At 41.1% G+C, this 22,530-nt stretch overlaps 1 protein-coding gene across 5 annotated transcripts in view; it reads right to left on the reverse strand.

The window, feature by feature from the left end:
- LOC306966923 (uncharacterized protein) overlaps positions 1-22,530 on the reverse strand; it is a 153,329-nt gene that overhangs the window by 67,587 nt on the left and 63,212 nt on the right. Inside the window, exons 4-5 of one of the 5 annotated variants that reach the window (XR_013793138.1) lie at positions 14,119-14,476; positions 4,855-4,895 (exon numbers count right to left, since the gene is read on the reverse strand). The exons of 3 other annotated variants lie outside the window; for them this stretch is intronic. The gene's annotated coding sequence lies outside the window, so the exon portion shown is untranslated. Of the gene's footprint in view, positions 1-4,763; positions 4,896-14,118; positions 14,477-22,530 lie in introns of those variants that run through there. One more of the 5 variants, XR_013793137.1, reaches the window with a different exon arrangement.

A 22,530-nucleotide genomic window follows, 5' to 3' on the forward strand; every position in this document is an offset into this window, starting at 1 on the left:
AAACTCAGAGGAAGGTACAGTGAGTTGCTTTGTTGAGGTGAAGCTTCAGTGGTATTTTTGCCTTTTGCTGCTCGGGGAAAGAGGGGCAAGCCGTGCTACCGAGGGGGAGCTGGACGGGAGTTAAGGGGAACGCGTCCCGGTTATGTAGGACTTTGAGAGTTAAAGTTGGAGGAACTGAAACAGGTGCCACAGGACTTTGTATAGTAGTTGTAGAAAATTCAATGATCACTCAACACAGCATAAATGGTTCTAAACACACTTCAAAGCACATTCATGATGAGGGAACAACAGTGAATGATAAAAAGCTGAACATTTTTGAAATTTCATAAAAAACAAAACACAAACATTCAACTCTTACCTTAATCTGTATTAGGCACGAGAAAAAATAATATACTGGATTGTGACCCTGCTGATAAAAGGCTTGCTAAACGACTTTCAAATATATATCTCATAAGACAAGTCAGTAGCAGAGCTGCATAATTCATCTCAATCTTGCCAAAAACAACATTTAAATGGTTGCAATATCAAATCGTCAACAACTGCAATTACTGAGGTTGTGCAACATTTTTTGCAAACAATAAAGCATCTTGTCTAACCCTGTGGTCTAGACCTCTACAAACAAGTTCTGTTTTGTAGTCCATATTTAATTCTTCAACGTCAATTCCCCGCGCTGTAAACTTAAATTTCATTTTAAAACAGAAATCGGATATCTAATCAAAATTATATTCGTCAGAAAACTTTTTTTCTTCCAAAAAATTTTGCAACCCAAGTTATGTGATTCTGCTTCAAAGCCTCTCTAACTATTGCTAAATAATTCATACAGACCGACAGGTGAAGGAGATGTATACAAATCTGCAGTGCAAATTAAAAGTTCATACTGTACAAACTAGTTTAAGACTAGTTAGTGTGTATGACATTGCTGCACATGTAAAAACATGTGTATGACAAAATTGAGAAAGTTGTTGAAATCTGTTCAGCAGTGATGACACTATCAAGGTGTCTTTTACATCAGACAGTGGTGCACTGTGGACTGGGGCAGTAAAGGCCTGCCTTGTGGCTCTCTGTAGCCGCAGGGCCGCTCGGTCAGGCTGCCCGTCCATCACTCTCGGAGTGTCCCAAGGGCCCGGGTGGACACACACAAGTCCATGAAGTGGACATTGAAGGTCAAAGCTGCAGCCTCTATGGCATCAGTGACAGGACGGTCCAAAAGGAGAGGGCGGCAGATCAGGGCTCAGATGTGAGCGTTTGAAGATTGTACTTTTCTTCTCAAAGTTACAACCTGTGCAGTCTGGTGACACATGTTTCTAGTGTTGGCTGTGCCAGTTTCAAAACACATAAAATGTATTTAGAATTTTGAGCCTTTTGAACAAGTGAGCAAATTCTAACATTTGGTAATATTTGGGTTTATTAAAAGCATTACCACTTAAAAAAGATTCGACTGTCTGTGCCCTGGCCTGTATGCTATCATTTTACTTCTTCTGAAAGTTGCAGATGCCTGAATGAGTCTGGAGTTTGGTACCAACTTCTGAAGTGTCAACATTTGTGTTACTGCTGCTGTTCTGTCACCTTTTTTGCGATGTTCTTTTAGTGTGAAGTGCTTTACAATGCCTATGTGCTCAACACCACTGGAAAAAAATGTGAGACAGGAGGGGCGTAAGGAAAAAAATATTGAGTATGAAGCATGAAAGTGATTTGGAATAGCACAGCAAAAACAACACCACCTTGACTGTCATTACTACTGCGAGTGTTTAGCAATACCACACTTCACCTATAAAACAATTTCACAAGTTAAAGCCACAGTTAAATTAAAGCCACAGGCCACCAAGAGAAACAGAGCTGACTGGCATACTATCCAGCTGCAATAATGGCAGGGAAGCGGGCCTTTTTACGGACATGGCAGCTCAGGTGAATGAGAGACGGGCTGAGAACCGATCTAGGAGGAGAGCTTCCACAGTAAGATATGCAGACTATAAACAAGTATACGGCTACATTGGAGGAGTTGAAGGGCCAGTGGTCGTGACATTTCCCTCTTTTTGAACACTATGATCAACCATCACACACATACCTTAGGTTTACAATTGTTTCATGTGTCACCAGCAGCCGATTTAAAAGTATGGATTCTGGCGTTTCAGACAGCTCACATATTCAGACTGTCACTGTTGAAATCACTGTAAATGGCTCAATCATTTAACAGTTACCTGCAATTCATGCGCCACGCACTTAGCGAAGACAGCCTATCCGCCACTTTTAACACTATTTATCCATTTGGTGCGGCATGGCAAAAGAAAGAACCCCTCTACTCAACAGTCCTGTTCGATTTGCATATTAACTCGATCGCTTTATAACTTGAATAACATATTGGGCTTATTACAGAAATATAATAGGGCTGCCCGGATTGTAAAAGGCCTAAACACTTTGTTTGTCTAAAACCACGGTTACAAGGGGAGTTGTTATAGTCAGAAACAGTAATGTAATGTGTCCATTCATCTTAAACCTATGTTCATTCATAAACCACATCATAACTCATGTTTAGAGTGTAATCAATGGTCTTCAAGCTTGTAGGATTCATTTGTGAGGTCAACTGTAATGAATCCAACAATAACATAAATATATTTTTAAGAAATGTAGATTTAATGGCAGTTTTAATACAGTTTAATGCTTTTCAATGCTTTTTAACCTCTTACCCCCCACTAACCGAGCGCATTTTCTCCAGTTCAGCTTTATCCAAATCTAAAAGCTTTTCAACAAACTTACAGCCTATAGGCCAGTGTAACGCCTTATTTGAACGCTAAGACCTGCAAAATTGATCATATCTTTTTTGTTGCTGCTTTATTAAATCACGTATTTAAAGAGTTTTTGTTGTGTTTTTGTCCCCTTTTTATCCCTTTTTTTGTGTGTTTTTGATGCTTTTTCATATTTTTTTCGTTGCTTTTTTGTCGTGTTTATATCAGTATTTCATCGCATTTTTGTTACGTCTTTTGTCGCTCTTTTGTGGCTTTTTTGTCCCTTTTTTATTGTGTCATTGCTTTTCCGGCACATTTTTTCTCGCTCGTTTGCAGCTTTTTTGTTGCGTTTGTGATCCTTGTTTTTGTCGCTATTTTGATGCTTTTTTCCGCTTTTATATATAGAAAATGTGCATGATTAAGGTGGGGGTAAAGAGGTTTATGCCCTGTGGAAACCCCGTCATCTTTCCCTGATGATGGCTCTAAGTCGCATTAGCGATCCTGCAATAAAAATATAGCTGGGTACCTCAACTTCCCCTCGTTTTTATTATTCACACGTTGTTTTTAGTTTGTTTTTTTGGTAATAAATACATTGCTTGTAATATTATGTCAACAGAGTATTTATCTTGCTATTATATTTTAATGTAGAACTCTTGAAGTCGTGAGGTGTCTCTGAAAAGCCTTTGAGAAGAGAAGAGCCCAGTCCAGTTGAAGACTTTGAAAGCCTCTACCACAACAGCGTAATGATGTAAAATGTATGGAAACTCCCAAAAGATGAATTCAAACTGACAAACTACGCAGGGCTCAAGTCTGCTCTCAATCATCTCTCATTGTCAGACTGTGAACAGAGGTTTCGACCGCAGCCGCAGCTCAACATGCATCTTTCATACAGGTCTGTGACTCCAGCTCCTGTCTGCCACAATGTTTTTGTGAGGCAGGATAAAATAGGCTCTGAATGATAAAAGATACATCTGGCCTTACCTCTGCTGCTGTCAGTGCTATAGGAGGCTGCTGTTGGTTTACAAAGAGGTTAAAGCTCAAACTATGACTCCGCTTTGTCATATGAAATCGTCTTTATGTTGAATGAGGTAGAAATAGCCTCATATCCAAACGTTATCGCGCTCATTAATGGGTGGTTTATAGCGGCCTCAGTGCATCCTATAAAACGCTGTGTGTTTGGTTCATTTAACCCTGGCCAGTGTTACTACCAACACTAAAAAGCCATTATTGAAGCACCAACTGAAAAATAAGCTGTTAAATTAGGGTCAGCACCGCTCAATAGCAGCTCACAACAGCACCCTTTAGATAGAAAAAAGGAACGCCGGTGTTTGTCTGTGTGCTCCGGGATTGTGGAAAAACAACAAAAACTCATTTAGGGCAAATGGAAGATTGAAATTGAAATAAGAGCAATTATTCATAGAAATTCTGAATGATTATTTAATTTTTTATATAATTGTCAGAGTATTTTTTATTATTTTGTCATCTGTTTGTGTTACAGTTTGTAAAGCGGGCATCTTTGGAAGACACATTTACAGTACAGTAATATGTTGTTCTTCTCCATCCCAAGCTCCAAGAAATGGATCTGATATAAAATCCCAGGCACATTTGCAAAGTATAGAAGAGAAGTTTGTATGAAAACCCAAACAGGGAAATGCAAAAAAGTACCATAGTAGTCATATAGCCTAACTGCAATTACCATCGTCACAGTATGAATAATGTATAAAACACCCAAGGTTAAAGATAGAAAACAATATTGAAAACTTGTGATAAAAAGCTTGTCTGCCTTTTATTATTGCAGAATCTTCAAAAGGTGAGATAAAACCTTTTGTTTTTCTTTGTGAACAAGTCTGTCACAAATCTATTGCAATTTCCCGCCGCAATTAACAGCACAGCCATGTGCTGATCTGAAATGTGTCTACGTATAGAAACTGTCGTCATTTGACAGACTGTCACTTTAAAGTTTACTCTGCGCTTCAACACGCGCTGGTTTCACTTTGGGTGTAGTTATGACACCGTTCTGGCCACAATCAACCACAACACCCACAATGCACTGCCTCCACAAAACTGTGTAATGTACATTTTACTGTATACAAGGCTGTTTGTGTTCCTTACCACAGTTCTGGCATTGAAGGGAGATGCCCACACTGAGGTAGGAGTAGCTGGACTTGACAACTGAAAGAGAGGGACAAGAGACGTTTGCTACATGATACAGGTATACAATATGTACTGCTTGTTTTGAAATATAAAACACTCCATTACTAGAAAAGATTAATTTATTTCTATTTAGATCTAAATGGCATAGGACAAACATGCTGATGCTGTGCTGAAAGTGTTTGGATGAGGATGGATTAGGAGCTTTTTGCTTGTTGCTTTTTTAAATGAAAACATCTCAACTGAGCATGAAACAGCTCAAGGAATCAAAACAGAGCTAAGTGTACAGTCATTTTGGACAATTGTGATTATGAGCACATGGAGAGAACATTGTACCTAACTCATAAGATCAATGATTACGATTAGTCAAGCACATACTGTGGGTTGACGTGTTCTGACTGGCCATTCCGACAAATACGTCATCATCAGACTGCTCTCCGCCTCTGAAGGCCTTCAATCATGCGACAGTCCTTTGTGAAACTCTCAGGTCAGCGCTGGCAAGGACCTGCTGTAAAAGCCGACAGAAAACAAATGGAGTGCGGTGTGAGGCGATGTAACCCTCCACACAAAACATCAGCGCGACATGACAGGAACTGAAGGAACGCCATAAAAAACTCTCCCGCTATTGGCACTCGAATTAGTCTGTCAACATATTTCTTTTGACTGACGGCAATCTCTGTCAGTGTCGCCTGTCTCCATGCTGGTTTATGCGTGCGCCTCGTAAAAGTGAACATGTTTGAGTGACTTATTTGCCAGAGTATATAGGCATAACGCGAGGAGGATGCCTTGGCAGCAAACTGTACAAGTGCAATTATGTATCTTTCCCTCTTTCTGCTCGCCTCTCCTCCCAGCTCTCTCCTTCCAACCGGGCTTATCCATGCCAGACAATCTGCTGTGACAAAGTACAAGTTGGCCTGTGCGCTTCAGACTGCCTATAGGATTATAAATGACACAGCGAGAGCAAACAAAACTGCCACTCCACATATGCTTTACAGCCAGCCTGTGAAACACCGAGAATTAAATGATTTTATGAATGTTTTATTGATTTAGAAACAAAATTAATTCCAAAGACATCACCACAATGAATAAATCTTACAAGGGTTGAAAATGATGCAGATGCAATGATTCGGAAGAAGTCAGACTGTAAAACTGTACAAGCGCGGTAGCATACAGGATATTTAAGGCCCTAAACGTGATTTTTGTTTTTAGCTGGAACAAGATTTGCTTTGTCCTCTTTCTGTGTATTGTAAACTCAGACATTTGTGGGAAAGAATACTGCACTTCTAATTCCAAAGCATTTGTATCAATTTCATGAACTCACACAGGCTTTTCTGGCATTTCTGTGCAAGTGACCCTGAAAGCTGTGAAAATGTGCCTATAAACTCATCCCTGTGAAGAACTGGGATGCAACAAATGTGTGAGAAAAGTTAGACACAAGTTTGGTCCACAGCAAGGTCCAATCCCAAAACAAAAAACAAAAAATCAAGTATAAAGCCTTTTACGTCTATCATAACAATATGACGACTGACAGGTGAAGAACAGAGTATCTACTACAACATACACTCAAAGAAAAGTGTGCAAGGCAGATTCAAACAAGTGCTGTTGAGTCTGATGTGATCAGTATCGATTTTGGCCCAAAAAAGACACAGTGGTGAACAGGAACTTGTCTGTGTGGTCCATTTAAAAAAAAGTCTATAGTTCTGACAGAGATGAGGACAAAGAGAACTGCCGTTTTCTGTGTATGACTGAAGGTTGAAGGCTAAAAAGGAGATTATATCTGTAATGTTACTTGTGAAGTCTAAGGCCACAAAAAATAGAGGCAGTTTTCAGATAGTAAATTAGTATTAGTATATGCACACTTGTAAGTAAAGCATTTAAGTGCATTGGAATGAATAGTTACCATTAATTAAGCTATTATTTCGAAAGCACAACAGCCTTTGCAAACCACAAAATGCCCCGTCTCTATGAAGCCATATTAGAATAAACTGTAATGTAACTGCAATCGCAATGCTCTCCAGAAAAATTGCAATTACTCCCCCCCCCTCTAAAAAAAAAATCTTCCAGTCCTGCTCGTGGGCCTATTTCATGGATGTGTGCCTCTATGAACTGTGTGTGATGCGCAGAGGGGAGAAAAACGTTGTAATCTACACCTACCACCGCACAAAGAAAGACCAATAACAGAGCATTTAAACCAAACACCGAACATTTCACAGCAGAAATAGGCTCCTAAGACTAAAACATGCCCAAGTGCACTAATTACTTTCAGCCAAGAGGTTCTGTTTCCAGTAACTTGCATTGGGTGACAGGTAATTAAAACTTAGAATTTTGAGTGCCCTACTAATTGGTGTAATTAATTTGCCAAAGTGCAATCGGGACGTCTAAGTTTTGTCAAGATTGGGGCTTTTGGTGAGGAGTGTGTGCGAGGTGCTGAGCCTGACTAAGAGCTGGAACAATAGGACAAAATAATCCCGTGCCCCCTCAATTTCAATGTTTTTACCGCCACCGTTCTTTGCACCTATTTTCTTTCTTATTATCCTTTCTTTCCACATCAGTTGCCCACTCCTCGCCCCCCCGCCCCTCTTCCCAAACCGCCTCCATCTCTGCTGCATCAGAGCTCCCGCGGTCTCAGCCGGGGACAGGCGAATGAGGGCCCCAGGAGGCCTGCGCCGGCACTGCCACACATCACTCACTCTCCCTCAATCACACACACGACCCGCCAGCCTTTGTCCCATGTGCAGGAGGGGCCACGGGGTTGTCATGGTAACGTACAGTAAGGTTTTCGAGGCCCGACTGTGGAGACGCTGAGTCGGGATGGAGCCCAGGGAGAGTGAAGCATCACTGACATACAGTATTACAGGGCTTTTGTACATCTGACTCTCATTACACCGCTCTGCCCTTGACGCGACGGCAAATGAAGCCATTGTGAGGGATTAATTTGCAGTGGTGGTGTTGGTTTGTGTTTGAAAAGTGTATTTTCTCATCTGTGCATTTGGTTAGCACAGTTAATTGCGGTCGGATCAAAATCACAATTTGAATGGCTGCAGTTTTCAAGCTTCACAGTCTGAAAATAAATAATACCGCGTCTCCTTGGTGTCTAAGTATATCCCCTGCTAACCCTGTCGGCTAAACTTCTACAAACATGTTCTGACACACATCTGTTGTGTTATTTTGTATTGTTTGTATGCTATTTTTAAGGATTTTTTGGCCCGTGGACTATATCGGACAGGGTAATTCTGGGTGAAACGGGGTAAAGAGTGGGGGGAGACATTCAGCAAATTGTTGGAGCCAGGACATTAACCACTATTGGTTGCACCAGTATCTTGTTTCTTTGCTTGCAGCCCTATTGTGCATTGTACATTTTGGCCTCAAACCTACCATTTGAGACCCACTGTCCAGCAATAATAATTCACTTTAGTATCAAGAATCTTTTTAGCCTAACCATAGTAAACAAGGTGTGCATGTCCTCCAGGAGCAGACATTTTGATGAGTAGATGCACCCAGCACATAAAACCACTCAGTGCTGTAATTTGAGAAGAATTGCTTGTCTGCAGGAGGCAAAAGAGGCAGCTTTATTAAGAGTTCATCCTTGTTTCAACTCAATTAAATAAAGATGTCTTGGTGTGAATTCGCACATGTTCCCGCGCTCATACCTGCGCGCGTGTGAGCATCACTCTGGCACAACAGCGATTAAAAGGTGCCACTGTCACTTATTTAAGTTTGTGATGGAGACATCTTTAAAAAATTATGTCAAGCTGCGTGGGAGGAGGTAAAAATATGTGCAATGTGTATAAATATTAGTGTTGAACAATACCGAACAATATAGATGATAACTTGCTGTATTCCTTTTACATTTAGTAAGCAACATTCGGTTGTTACAGTATGAGCGTTTTCTTATGTATATATTTATTATGCGTTTAAATTTTGTTTGAATTGTACTGATATTTTCATTACGGAGACCACAGACCCCACTTTATGGAAAGTAATGGGAATCTTGATAAAGAATAAATGTTAGAACTAAACGATCATAAAACTCTTAACATAAACAAACATGATACAAAACACAGACAATGGGATTTTTGCAGTTGGGTCCTAAGAACGAAAGATCCTACATCTAATGTTTTTCAGCAGAATATTTTATTTGACCTTTATTTAAGCAGGAAAGTAGAATAAAAGTTGAATTGTTTTTTCATTATATAATCAGACATTTGAAACAAAAGACATTGGTGCGCTGTGCATCTAATCATATAAAGCGTTTTTATCGATTGTGAACTTGCAGGGCAGTTGTTTACATTATAGTGCCCCTTAAAGTTAAGAACAAGCTTATCGCATCATCGCATTAATTGTGATGTTTGAAAGGCATTAGGAAAGATAGAATGATCTTGGACCAAAACTATTTACAAATTATGCGCTTTCATAGTTTGTTAACAAAAAATGAGGTTGACCTAGAAGTGAATTGAAACCTAATGTTTGGCCACCGGTAATCAAAGCAAAGCAGGAGAAAGCAAAGAAGAAAAGCTGGGGATGTCGCGATGTCCCAGTCCCCGACAAGTCTGGTCTGAGGAGAGGTGAGTCCACTTACAAAAACACTTGATAAAACTGATGCTATTTGGATACACAGTGCGGCTTTAGTGCTTTGTACCTGTAGCTGTACTTTCTGAACTGGGCCTGTGTGTGTGGTCAGACCGGGCTTGTCCACAGCGTGGGCACTTGAGCACTGGGAACAGAGGTAAATCTGAGAGTCAGAACTCTGTATCCTCAAGTATTTACTGGATGATCAGAGAGGAAAAATACATCCAGTCAGGTGCGTCCTCCGGTGTCTATACACCACCATAAACACCTCCACAAACACACTTCAGCCGCACAGTCCAAGGTCTTGTGAAAAAGTAGAAATTCACATCCCACAGTTAGATGGAACACTGTAGGTGGTGGAGCCAATGCAAAACCCTCTATGAATACAAATGCTTTGAACCTGGCTGACCCGGTGTAGATTGTGATTGTGCGGGTGTGTCTGTGGCGCATATGCCTCTCTCTCGCCGTGCGTGCGTGTGTGTGCGCGCTCACCGCAGTCTATCTACCAGCTCCTGCTCCATTCGCGCTGGTCCTCAGGGTCAAACGCGCACACCAATCAGACAAGGAGACACGTCAGGGGCCATTTTGAGTCAACGTGGAATCGTGCTCGAGATGCCACTGAGAAAATGAGGCAGCGGGACTTCACAGGAGGCCATCGCTTCACCTGGGGCTCCTGGACAGCTTCTGTTATGTAGATGTCCAATACGGCTACTGTATGCCACGGAATACAATTGCCAACTCACAGTTACGGCGGGACAATGTATCAAATTTTAATCTTATCGCGATTTAATAAGGGTTGAGCGTATGGAACGGGTGCAGCAGGAAACGTCCCTTTGTTTACATAAGGAAAGCTTCTGTAACAACTGCCAATGGATCGTTTTAACAAAAGTGGGTAATGCAACAAACTTTTTTATTCATCTCAAGAACCATCGTCCCTTTGCACACAAAGTAAGCCTGCAAAAGCTGCGGAGAGATGGAAAAGAAACCGGACGCCGCACCACCTCTCTGATCAAGCCCAGGGAACCACACGCACAGATAAACTGGAAGTCCGGCGCCAGAATCAGCCACAAATTGACTGATGGGCAAAACACATCAGAGGATCATGGTGAATAGTGGTGTAGATGTGGACAATAAGCTTCACCTTCAAAGAGGAAAATTATCGCTGTATTTGGATCAAGGGCATTTCTGAGACTGCAGCCAAAAGAAGCAGAATGAAGTTGGTTAGCTGGACTTCTGACAGTGAATTGTAAGTTAATAAATGTGCTGTATACTATTTCATTAGTACATAGTTGTTATCGCATGAAACTCTGTGAAGTTGTGGCCCTTGTGAGGGCTCCGCACTGCGCTCACAGCCTGCTTCTGACATTCTTCAAACATTTCCACTGTTTTGTGGCTCCTTTGCAGATGTTTGTGTTTTTGCGTGGTGCAGGGACAGGTGAGGGGTGACATGGGGATGTTGTACTGCTTACAGGTGTCGATTTTATGACCTCTACATAGTCCACACAGTCAAGCCTTTGAGTGACACAGATCTTACTAAATTGTCAATATGCTTGTGTAACTACTGACCATGTGTTTTGTTATTGTTTTTTGCACAGCTTAATTTAGTCATCATGGCACTAAATCATTGGCCGTGGGTAAAAACACGCATATCCACAGGTCTTAGCCAGTGTGCAGGATTAAAAAAACAGGAATAATAAAGAAATGAAAGATCAAATCTTGGCCACCATCTCACTCAATCCTCTGAATCTTTTTCTCAAATGAACAAACTTCACATCCCATTTCTACAAAGTCTTTTTTGGCCTTAAACACATTTTTACTCCTTTGTACCCGTCTATTTGTCCTTATATACCCTCCAAAACATCGAGAAGGAGCTCTAAAGTGCTCATACTTATATCGACTCACATCACTCCCAAAGAGCTTAATGCCCAATCTACAGAAAATACCCAAACATATAGGTCTATGAATGGAACAAACTAGTTTTATACACTGACATCAACACTTGTCTAATGAGGCTGCTGGCGGCTGATACTTTGTGTTGTTAAGTGTGAAAAGAGAAAAGGGAAGCTGTGTGGAGAGACAGAGGTGTGTGGCAGAGGGTGAGACTTCGAGGACCTGCGCCTCTGTCTCATTAATCAGCCTGGTGTTTCAGAAGAGATGGAGTGGACACGCAGCTGTAATTAGCCACCTTTGTTAACTGTCCATGTGGTTTTTTTTTTAGTTTAAAGATGAAGACTGAGTGAGCTATGGCATGACCTGAAGAGACCAAAAGCCAAGGGGTGGGGTAGATAAATCTGTCGGATATCACTTTTCAATATCTCATAATAGTTGTAATGTATACTTGAATACCATTTGCCCTCACTCACTAACAAAGCTGCAAACTATTTTACAGCTTCTTCTGAGAATTATAGTTTCTTTGACACCGTATTTTCTGGACTATAAGTCGCACCAGCCTTGGCAGCTTGGCGTGATTGCACCGTTTGCAAGCCTCTTCCGGCATCACGTTGTTCAAGCACCCATCTGTGAACTCGGTCCTCTAGCTGTGGCCATTGAGCTCTTAGCCCACGATTAGCTTTTTTGTTTTCTTCATTGCATTAAGAGTAACCTTCGCTTTTCGCCAGTGCCTCAAAAGTTGCTCACTCACTCCACACTTTTTTTCTGTTGCTCGATGACTGTTTTTTAAATCTCCAGTGGTACAGGAGTAGCAGATACGGTTACACAGTATGAAAATAACATGTGAAACAATATATGTTGTTATATAAGTCGCACCCCCAGCCAAACTATGGAAAATATGGTAATTGCAACTAATATTGCAGTAACTACAACTGTTAAGTCAATCCCTTTCCACCACAGAGAGAGTCAGTCTGCACAACGGACAGAAAAGTTTAAAATTGAGAAATAAAATAAAGGTATATTCGAGAAGACAGAACTAAAGAAAAGGTGAAGACAGGATGTGGAGACGCAGCAGAGGCGATGCGAGGAGTTTGACACCTTTAAAGTGGGGCATTAGTATTCAAGAGGCAGCGGTCCACCCTCCAGCGCGCTCCGCTGCCCTGCCGGCCCAGCGGTCAGCTTTGCCCCTGCCGCGGGATGGCTCTCAGAGAGAAGTGCCACTGGAGATGTGGGTGGACGCGTGTTTGTGTCAGTGTGTTGTGACTGGAGTTCAGTGCAGGTCCCAGGCATGGCCATTCAACACTCTCACCAATACAGATATCCTGACATCGAGTGCCTTTCATATTGACAGCTTTAGAACAGTGGAGCAGTGTGCTTTTGGCTGTTGGCTTTTCTCATACAATTTTAACCAGCTAAATCCTTATGAAGAAAGCAAAAACTCTCTTTGGCCAATTGTGTGTGCGCTTTCTGAGAGAGAATTGACCGACAAATGTAATATTGACCATTTAAAAAAAATCATGTTCCAAAAGTGACTGATGTTGCTTCTATATTCACTTTGTATATTTGGCTTTTAGTCCACCGGAGATTCACTATTACTTCTACTGAGAGTCCTCATGGCGCACGTTTGTTGAGGTGGAAACTACTTCAATAAGAAACTTGAATGAAGACAGTTTTGTCAAAGGGAATGCTGACTTGTTTGTGGGATTTGTTACGGCACAATAAGGACAAAGTTTCCCGATCCTCTGTTCACGTCTGCACACCGTCGTCCGCCTGCATCGTGTAAACAGAACTCAGTCTCTCTCCTCCGCCGCTTCACTCTGATTTGAGTAATTATGCTCGCCCGGAATCGTGTTGACAAATTCATTTTGAAATCCATTAGTCCCGCGGCGTTGTTTAAACAATGTTAATGTCCGTTGCTTTAATACTCCCGATTCACATACTAATAGGCGTCCGATAAATCAGGTTATCTACGACACCTTCTACGCGCCGTGAAGAGCGGAAATTAGAGAATTATTAACTACTGTCGCGTTCAGGGGGTGTTTGGAAAAAAGAAGAAGCGCCACAGCCGAGCAGAAAGAGAAATTAGTGGAACATAGATAAGTAAAAAAAAAAAAGACGAAAGGGGGAAACAAATTGATAAAAAGACCATGAAAGCAGGCGGGCTTGGATAGTAGTAACTTTATGTAAGATTACAAAGAAGGAGGGGAAGGAATGAGAGTGAATTAAATAGAATATATAGAAACATTTCATGCGTAGCTTCGAAACCATTGTGGATTCATTCCACTTAATTCCCTCCATTCAGCCCTTAGCATTACTCTCAGAAATGACCAATAAACCTAATTGAAACGTTTAAACACAATGACTTTTATCAGCTTGACTGGAGTGCAATTGACTAAAATGTACAAAATATAGACCAGTTATATAGGTTTCCACATAATAGGCTTTAAATTACAGAGGAGATATCATAATTGTAAAGCAATAAGCAGTTTAATGAAGGCAGCGCATGTGCATAGGTCACCAAAGCTTTGTTTAACTTAATTGCTTGTTAAATCAATGGTAACTACAGAGGGTTTGCCGCAGTAATGTATTATATGAATTCAGATGCAGAGAGCTTTATGGCTTTAGATTTTTAAAGAAAACCACACTGCAAACACATAAGCTAAAAGCATGTTTGTTACAACGCTAACCTCTCGTCTTTACAACAAATCTCTGCTCCTCTCTCCTGACCCCAGCTATTCCCAAATCCTCACAGCTCTGCCTTCTGTCCCACTGACTCTCCTCTCACCTGTGTCCGTGCCTGGGGTTGTGTGCGGATTACTGTAGACTCGCAGGGCTGATTAGTTGCTTGTTTACTTATCAGCACCTCCAGCATGACGACCACGGGGCTTCAAGGGCAGCGCTGGAGGATCAACCCTGCACAAATGCTCATGAATTGGCCTCATAGACACAGCGCCGGCTTGGTCTTGGGGTTTTGGTGCCTGCGGCGAGTGTTTGTGGCACGCCGCCCCTGTCGAGCCGCCTGCAGTGGCACAGGGCTCTTAATTAAGACGAGTGTTGTGTGTTGAGGGGGTGGAGCATCTGGCAGGAGGCTCAGGGGCTGGAGAACATCTGCAGGAGGCCACAGCGCAGCGGGCCTGGCTTACCTGCACACATGCATACAGAGAGGACATCTTCAATGTAAGCTATAGAGACTGATGTCTGTGACTGAACTGCGGGTATTGTTGAGAGGTTGCCTTGATATACAGGGTAGAATAGAAATGTCTGTATTATTTATAAGTAAAAGGGACAGTGCTTTGGACACTGCCTGGAGAGGGAAGTCTGGGCACCTCTACTCTGACTGCTGCCTCTGCGACCCGGCTCCGGATAAAGCGGAAGAAGATGGATAGATGGCTTCGGACTCTTGCAGAGCGGTGGGTCTGATGCTGCTCCAACAGCAATGGGTTCCAATCTATGTAGATAAAAATCCAAAGAGTCCGTTCACATCACTGGGGACAACAGATCTGTCCTGCTTTTTTATTCTGTCATGACATCCCCAATAATGAGTGTGCTGCATCTGTCTTTTACCCCTTTAAATCCATGCAGGTGCATCCGGGCGGATCTGTCTGACACAAACCTACGAGTCCCGGTCTAAAATCCTGCCCACTTTTGGTCATTTGCTGTGTGCACATTCATATTTCGCATTGACTTTTTGAAAAGCTCAAATATAAAGAGCTTAAAGGGACTAGACAGAGTTTAAAATGCGCTCCAGCAATGTCCTAATGTGTAAAATGAGCCCAGACCTATTCACCACAACTACCTCCACCGTCATGCACGAGGTTCATATAGAGACTGCAGATACGCGTAAGACCTAAGGTGGAAGTAGCAAGTAAAAAAAAGAAAAGCATGACACAGGCTAATCATGTGATAACTCATGGACGTACAATGCACAATTTTAAATTGAGAGACTGAAAGACTGATCTAAAACTTTATGAAATGAGAAGTTATGTTATTTTCCCGTATTTTCAAATGTTTATGATTTTCTTTCTTTTGAAAGGTCCTTGCGATAGTCGGTAGTTAACACATAGCTGATTAGCCTGCGTCAGGCTGCTTTTAGTCTTAATAATCTTAACTCATTGACTGCCAATGACGTCTATAGATGTCAAGTGAAATCCGAACGTTGACTGCCAATGACGTCTATAGACGTCAATTAGGTTTTTCAATGGGAACAGCTGCAGCAAAGCCTTGAGCATGTCTAGTGTTAAAATCTTAGTTGTGTTGCCCAATGCTGCCACCTAGTGACTCAATAAAAGAACTACAAGTTATTTTATTAAGTCACTAGGTGGCAGCATTGCTCTTTCATTTTCCCAGCTTTTTGGTCAGAAAACAGCATTTTAGGTGATTTCACCTATTTTCTACGGACGATAACTGAAGAATGGAAAGAGGTACAAACAAGCTTTTCTTTTTGATGAAAAAAGAGAGTCTAAACTTTCTTTTGGTGGGTTTCGTGTTGACATAGACCTAGACCTAAATTTTCTGTGGGTCTCGAAAAAACAGTCAAAATCCTAGAAAACCTCTGGCAGTTGGGAGCTCTCTGATTTGAAAATGGCTGGCAGTCAACGAGTTAATATTCAAATATTTCGGAAAGTCAATACAAAATATGAATGGGATTGTAACCCGGCCCAACGCACGCACCATACACCTCATCCCATACCGACAGACCTCCACACCACATAGTAGCTAACCTTATTTTGCATAAAGAAATTGTTTATTATTGTGATTTTTAAAATGGCATTGTCCCCTTTCAAATAAAATCATCTACATTTAAGTGCATTGTTTTCACTTTCCCTTGAGGACTGGAACAGTCTGTATGGTAGCATATAATACTGGGCATTTATTGAGACTGCTCTTCAGCCAGGAGCCTATCCCAGCAGTTCAGGGCCTAAGGCAGGACAGTTGCTACTTGCCAGAGTCAGACATGAACATATGATGATAAATAATCATGCAAGTGCAGCTTACACTCTCCAATGCATTTCAATGATCTTTACATTCATTAACAACCGTCTGAAAGACAGACTACTGTCACTCTGTCCAATGAAATGGACACTGACTATATCGTAAATACTTTTATTTCTTTGAAACCTTCACTTTATCCACACTTCCAGCAGTGAACATGAAGACTGAAGTACGCCAGCTAGCGCCATTGCGACCAAACCAGCAGGACCGTCACCATGGCAACCCACCAAATGGTCATGTCACCCCGGTTTAGTGCGACGGGTGACAGCGAGAAAGACGGACTGAGAGAGAGATCGGCAGGCGATAAAAAAGAGCAACAGACAAAGCCAAAGGGAGCGAAGGGCATTAAACACCCTCCACAACGCCGCGCTTCAAACAAAAGAGTAAAAAGGGGGAGAAAGAGAGAATCTAAAAACATGGCTTCCACTGAGCAGCTCTAGATGTGAGAAGGTCAGCAGCTTAGAGAACTTCAGACGCTCCACGGGGCCTTGTGAAGTCTTCTTTCAATAAGTCAACAGGAGCCAGGGTGTACAGTAGAGACACACACACATTACCAGGCCGGGGTGTCACAGTGGTGAAGGGGAGAGGGTTGTGTCCTTGCTACAGGGCAAAAGCTAACATATTGGAGGAGGGATTAGCCAGTTTTCTTCATCTCCTGCTGTTACGTGTCAGCCCATTTTCGGGAATTTAACATTGCATTAAAGGTACAGAGTAAAACATAGGGCAGCTCGATTGTTGGAAAAATAGTCATCGCCATGATTTTAGTTACAATTCAAATCATTATCAATGAAACAATTATTCATAAATTCGCAAAGGTATTCTTTGAAAGATGAATAAAGAGCAAAGTATATCAAGTTAACTTTTGAGAATGTTGGCACACACATATAACAATCTCTCTATAAATGTGGAGACAAAAAGTAGATTGTTAGGGACTTCTCTACCTTCTCCACAAACTGAGAAGAGTCAGAGTCCCTGCTCCCACCATGTGCACCTTCTACAATAGAGAGCATCCGGATCAGCTGTGTCACTGTGAGTTACGGTGCCAGCACTGCATGCTGCCACAGATGCCTCCAGCGCATAGAGAGAGCAGCAGAGAGATCATCGGTGCCCCTCTCCCCTATATTCAGGACATAGACTCCACACGTCTCACCCGCAAAGTCTTCAGAATCAGCCTTCGAGAAGGGGACTGAGGAGTCTACAGGCCAGGTCCAGCCGACTGAAGAACAGCTTCATCCATCAGGCTGTCAGGAAGTATTCTGTACATATATTGTGGCATATTGGCCTTTTATTATTGGTTTATTTTGAGGTTCTTTTAAAATGGAGTGCCAGTCAGGTCTTCCTCCTGACATATGGGATAGTATTGTCAGTATTGTCGGTGCTGAATCTACGTGCGTGAGCGATGACTGACGTGGTTACTGGTGCGTGGACTTGGAATCCGGCAAACAGGCGGTTCCACACTAAACAAGAATATTCTTTACACATTTTATTGTTTAACATGTAGAACAAACCTCTTACATTTAAGTAGAGGAGCATTTCATTTATTAACAAAGAAACTCACAGACAGTCAGTCGGGGTAAGTCACGTGTGACAGGTTGATGTCACAGCCTTGACGCTCGGGGAGAATTACGTGTTTTGGTCAGAGCGATGAAGAGGAATCTAATATTTTTGCAAATATATCTTTTAATCCTTTGATGGGTGAGGAGGAGTTTCTGAGGATGTCAGCTGCGGTAGCACGGCTATAGAGGGATTGAATGGCCTCACAAACTTTGCCTATGAGTGTGTTGCTCTGAGCTCACGCAGGACTGTGGCAACTGAACTCTGCCATTAGATCTTACAAACAAATGGGTGAGTAGACTGAGGACGCGAGAAATTAGTTGTAGTGAATTTCTTTCAATTTGTACAAAGGGTTTGGGAGTAATTCCCTAATGCCCTGTAACTGAACGCTCAGACACTGACGTAAAAGTTAGTGTGTTATTGTTAAATATGGTTCTTTTAGTAAGACAAAATGTTTGTTTCCCTGCTTTAGTGTGTTTTTAATATGTTTTTCTAGATTATGTATTTTGTAATGGATTAGTGTAAAAATTATGACTGTACTTGAATGAATATTTAGCTGTGAAGTTAAATAATTTCAACCTAGTTTTACCATGCAGATCCAAAACTGAGTATGTTTATATGAAACAATTGCACTTGCAATGCTCACAGTTGCATGTGGGTTTGTGTGCTTACAGTAGAAATCCAGTTTGTATAGTATATTTCTCATTTTTGGGAAGAAAATTGTTGGACGAAAACTGGACATGACTGCTGTCAGTCTGCCCAGAGTCTGCAAAGTCCAAGGTCTTTTGTGGTTGCCTAGAAACCAAAAATGAAGAAAAAAAGAGAGATTCAAATTTTAACTCCAACAATTCAAATGTGTCTATTCATGGGTTTCAGTCACATAACTTTTTACTGTTTATGAATGCCATTTTGAGGACTTTGGTCAATACAACAGGGGTGTTTTGAGTTGCCTTACGTCCCCTTATTTTACTTGAAAATGAATGAAAATGCACAGTGAGATTAGAAACTCATTATTGTGTATCTAAAAGTGTACAGTTGTGCCACAGTCACAATGTTTAGATATATCTACTTTGCCACTACCATCTGCAGTCTTTACGCTGATCACTTATACAGACAGCATCAATCAATGTTTTCAATCATGGGAAAAGGGAAAAAAAGTAATTTCTGCCTCATTTTCACTTTATCTGCAAACATTCCCCCGCAGACATTAATTCGTACATTCATCTCTGTCCCACACTATTGACCATTAATCAGGCTCTAATCATATGTCAATCACAACGAGGTGCTACTCCACAATATCTCTGCTCTGTCATAATGTAAAACTGTATGAGTGAGATTGATCGATGGGGCCAGTGTCTTCATTGAAAAAGTGCTTCTATGCTTGAACTGAAGTGTGTACTGGCAACTCAGGCTGTGCACAATGTAGGAATGCATAAGGTAGAAATTCATTTACGCTGATTACACTGACTTTGATATGAGCAAAAGAGGTTTTCTGACCAACATATGCCTGCTGAGAGTATGGGGCTATATGTTCATTGGCTGCCTATAAATGGTTCTTTTTGACTAGCACAGTTTTAGATGTTTGTTGATCATTTAAGAAGGGAAAAAGATGTCTTATTTTGCAATACCAATTTACTCTGCATCTCATCTTTTAGACTCTGGGGGAAAAAATTAATCTGCATTAGTAGTAGTAGAAAATATAAACTGAAGATGTAATAAGTTATAGTTTTTGTGACACAACAGTAAAAAACCACCACGAACGAGCTGGATATTACTAACTCCAGTCCAGCAACATAAATAATGTATAGTACTAAAGATTTTTCACTTAACATTATCAACTTAGTAGTTTTGCAGTTTTAAATATTTCTTTCAGTTCTCAGCTTACTGAATATGGATGATGTGACTATACAGTCAAACTTTAAGTCTCCTGATAAAAATAAGCATGAGCGAGTGTTGGTTTCTCAGAAGACAAAGTGTGATCTGTGCACTCGTCTGGCTTGTGGCCTCATTTGTTTATGCCTAATTGCACCAGTGTCTTGCGATTATGTGTCTGATGACTTTTAAAGATGATTCCAGAAGCATCTTTAACTCATCGATTGTGTGGGGATGCTTTATCACGGCATTGCATAACACACCATCAGACAATCCATGAAAAATACAATGTGAGATTAAAATAGCTCAAGTGAAAGTGCTGTGAGGGCTATTGGCTACATGGCAAAAAGTCACACTTTCCTTCCTTACAAATTTAAATACAGTTGTGCTCAAAAGTTCACATACCCTGGCAGGATTTTTGAGTTCTTGACTATTTTTCAAAGAATATGAAAGACAACACAAAAAGTTTTTTTTTTTTTTTACTCAAAGTTATTTGTTGTGTGAAGCCATTTGTGGTGAAACAACTGAGTTTGCTATTTTTTAAATCATAATGAAAAAAGAAAGTACCAAAGTGACCCTGATCAAAAGTTTACATACTCCAGTTTTTAATACTGTGTATTTCCCCCTTTAACATCAATGACAGCTTGGAGTCTTTTGTGGTAGTTGTAGATGAGGTTCTTTATTTTTCTGATGGTAAAGTGGCCTGTAAGTTCCTGGGCTGTCTTGCATGAACTGCATGTCTGAGTTCTCACCACAGTGGTTCAATGATATTGAAGTCAGGAGACCGAGATGGCACTAACGGGACATTAACTTTATTCTGCTGGAGCCAGTGGCATCAGGGAACCACCTCCATATATAGGTATGGTGCACTTTTTTGTTGTCAACAAGGCCAATGATAGCCTATGATGAGATTCTGCCAGTGCATGAAAACCTTTGAGCACAACTGTATGTCCAAGAACACACTCCAATCCATTACAAATAAACACAAAATTGTTTCTATTTTATTCTTCCAAAGTTTGATCTGCAAAGAATGCCACAGGATTCAATAAATAAGACAACTGAACATTTTCCATTTAACCCAACGGGGGTATTACGCAAATTCAACCTTTTACAGTTTTTCCCCATGTTACAAAGTTACTCTAATTAAAAACATACCAGGAGTTGTATTTCGAGCCACTTCACTACAGCCACACGTGCCAAGCAGGGGAATTTCTTTTCTTTTTTTTGTTATTAAAACAGCTGCACAGCTAAGGGGAGCAAGAGGAGGGGTGTGTGGGAGGGGCTTATAGTAGCTCGACTGAAGAATCAGGAGGTGAAACAACAGGATATTTTGTTTTAGCTGTTTTATATCAATATGACAGCATTTTGTAACCAACAAAGACAATAATAAAGATGACATACTAATCAGTATTTTTTTTAAATATTTTAATAGAATATCAAGTATCACGTTCCATTCCCCTATCGCCTCTAACTAAGAGCTGGTGCTACCAAGGCTTTTGGTCTGTGGCTATTAGAGGGAAAAGGTCAATAGCCGCTGTATGATCCAGAGAGTGCAACTGTCTGAATGTGAATTGGGAAATGGCCCGTGAGACAAAGACTCACTATAGTGGACTACGGGAGAGCTAGTGTTCCTCCTGTCGCACTATAAGGTAAACATACAAAAAAATGTGGTGAGGACTGCTTTTATGTATTTATTCCTTAGTCTTAAGTTGATGTGAAAACAAAATCTCTATAGCGTGAGATTTATACATATTCAGTCATCAATACCAGCCCCTCATGCTCTCTCCTATGTGGTATTGATCTGCAGCAAGAAGGCGAACCATACACACTTAACCTTTGACACGGGTGAAAAAGATATTTCAGCGTGAAGATCCAGTAGCCCGACAAAGTGAGCGGCTGTTTGATGGCTAAAAAAAACAAAATCTCAAATGTTCTAACCTTTTCAAATGCATGGTATTTTCAAGCAGGCTGATTTACAGGGAAACAAAATTACACTTCATTCTTTATGTGGAGAAACCAATGGGTATTAATAGAATAAAAATCTGATCAAGGTGAAACAAAACATTTAAAAAGTGTCTTGAGTTTTGGAATTAGGCCTCATCATATTTTAGACAATAATATATCTATTTTATGTATGTATTGTACAATTTATAGCTGGACAACTAAATAGAATTGTGTGTTTTAAAAGAGGCCTGCGTTGTGTGTCAAACTCTGCAGAGAGCCTGTTTTGAGGCGAGAACTAAACCAGCACAGATCGTCTGAGAAAATAAACAAAATATTACTTATTAACCATCTCTTAAATAGAAGATCATAATCAGAGAGTGCATGTACAGCGTGTGTCGTACAGTAATGAACGCAAACTCAGCCAAAAAATCAGAATAAATGATGGGCCGACATAAGCTTTAACAGTGTGGATCAAATACTCCGCCTGCTAAATAATGTAACGCCCGGGGCCAAACCGCTGTCCCTTGTGGAGTAGACACAGTGAAACCCAATGTATAGCAGGTAGTGGAAGTGTGTCAGCACGCGCGGTTTAACACTCCAGGGGGCGACGTAGAGATCGCTGCCAGTTTTTAATGCACTATTCATATGTGTATGTGTGTACGATGCCCTTGTGTTTGTGTTTGTGGCTATGTCAGCAATGTGTGTCACTCATCAATAATGTACAGGGCTGAGGTCTCGGCGCTTCAAAGCAAGTGACGCCACTGTTCCACATAATTAACTCTCCGTAGCTCGTACAACACAACATGCTGGCAACAGAGACACGACGTACAGTACA

This window comes from Gobius niger (genome assembly GCF_951799975.1).
Source record: "Gobius niger genome assembly, chromosome: 8".
Classification (NCBI taxonomy): Eukaryota; Metazoa; Chordata; class Actinopteri; order Gobiiformes; family Gobiidae; genus Gobius; species Gobius niger.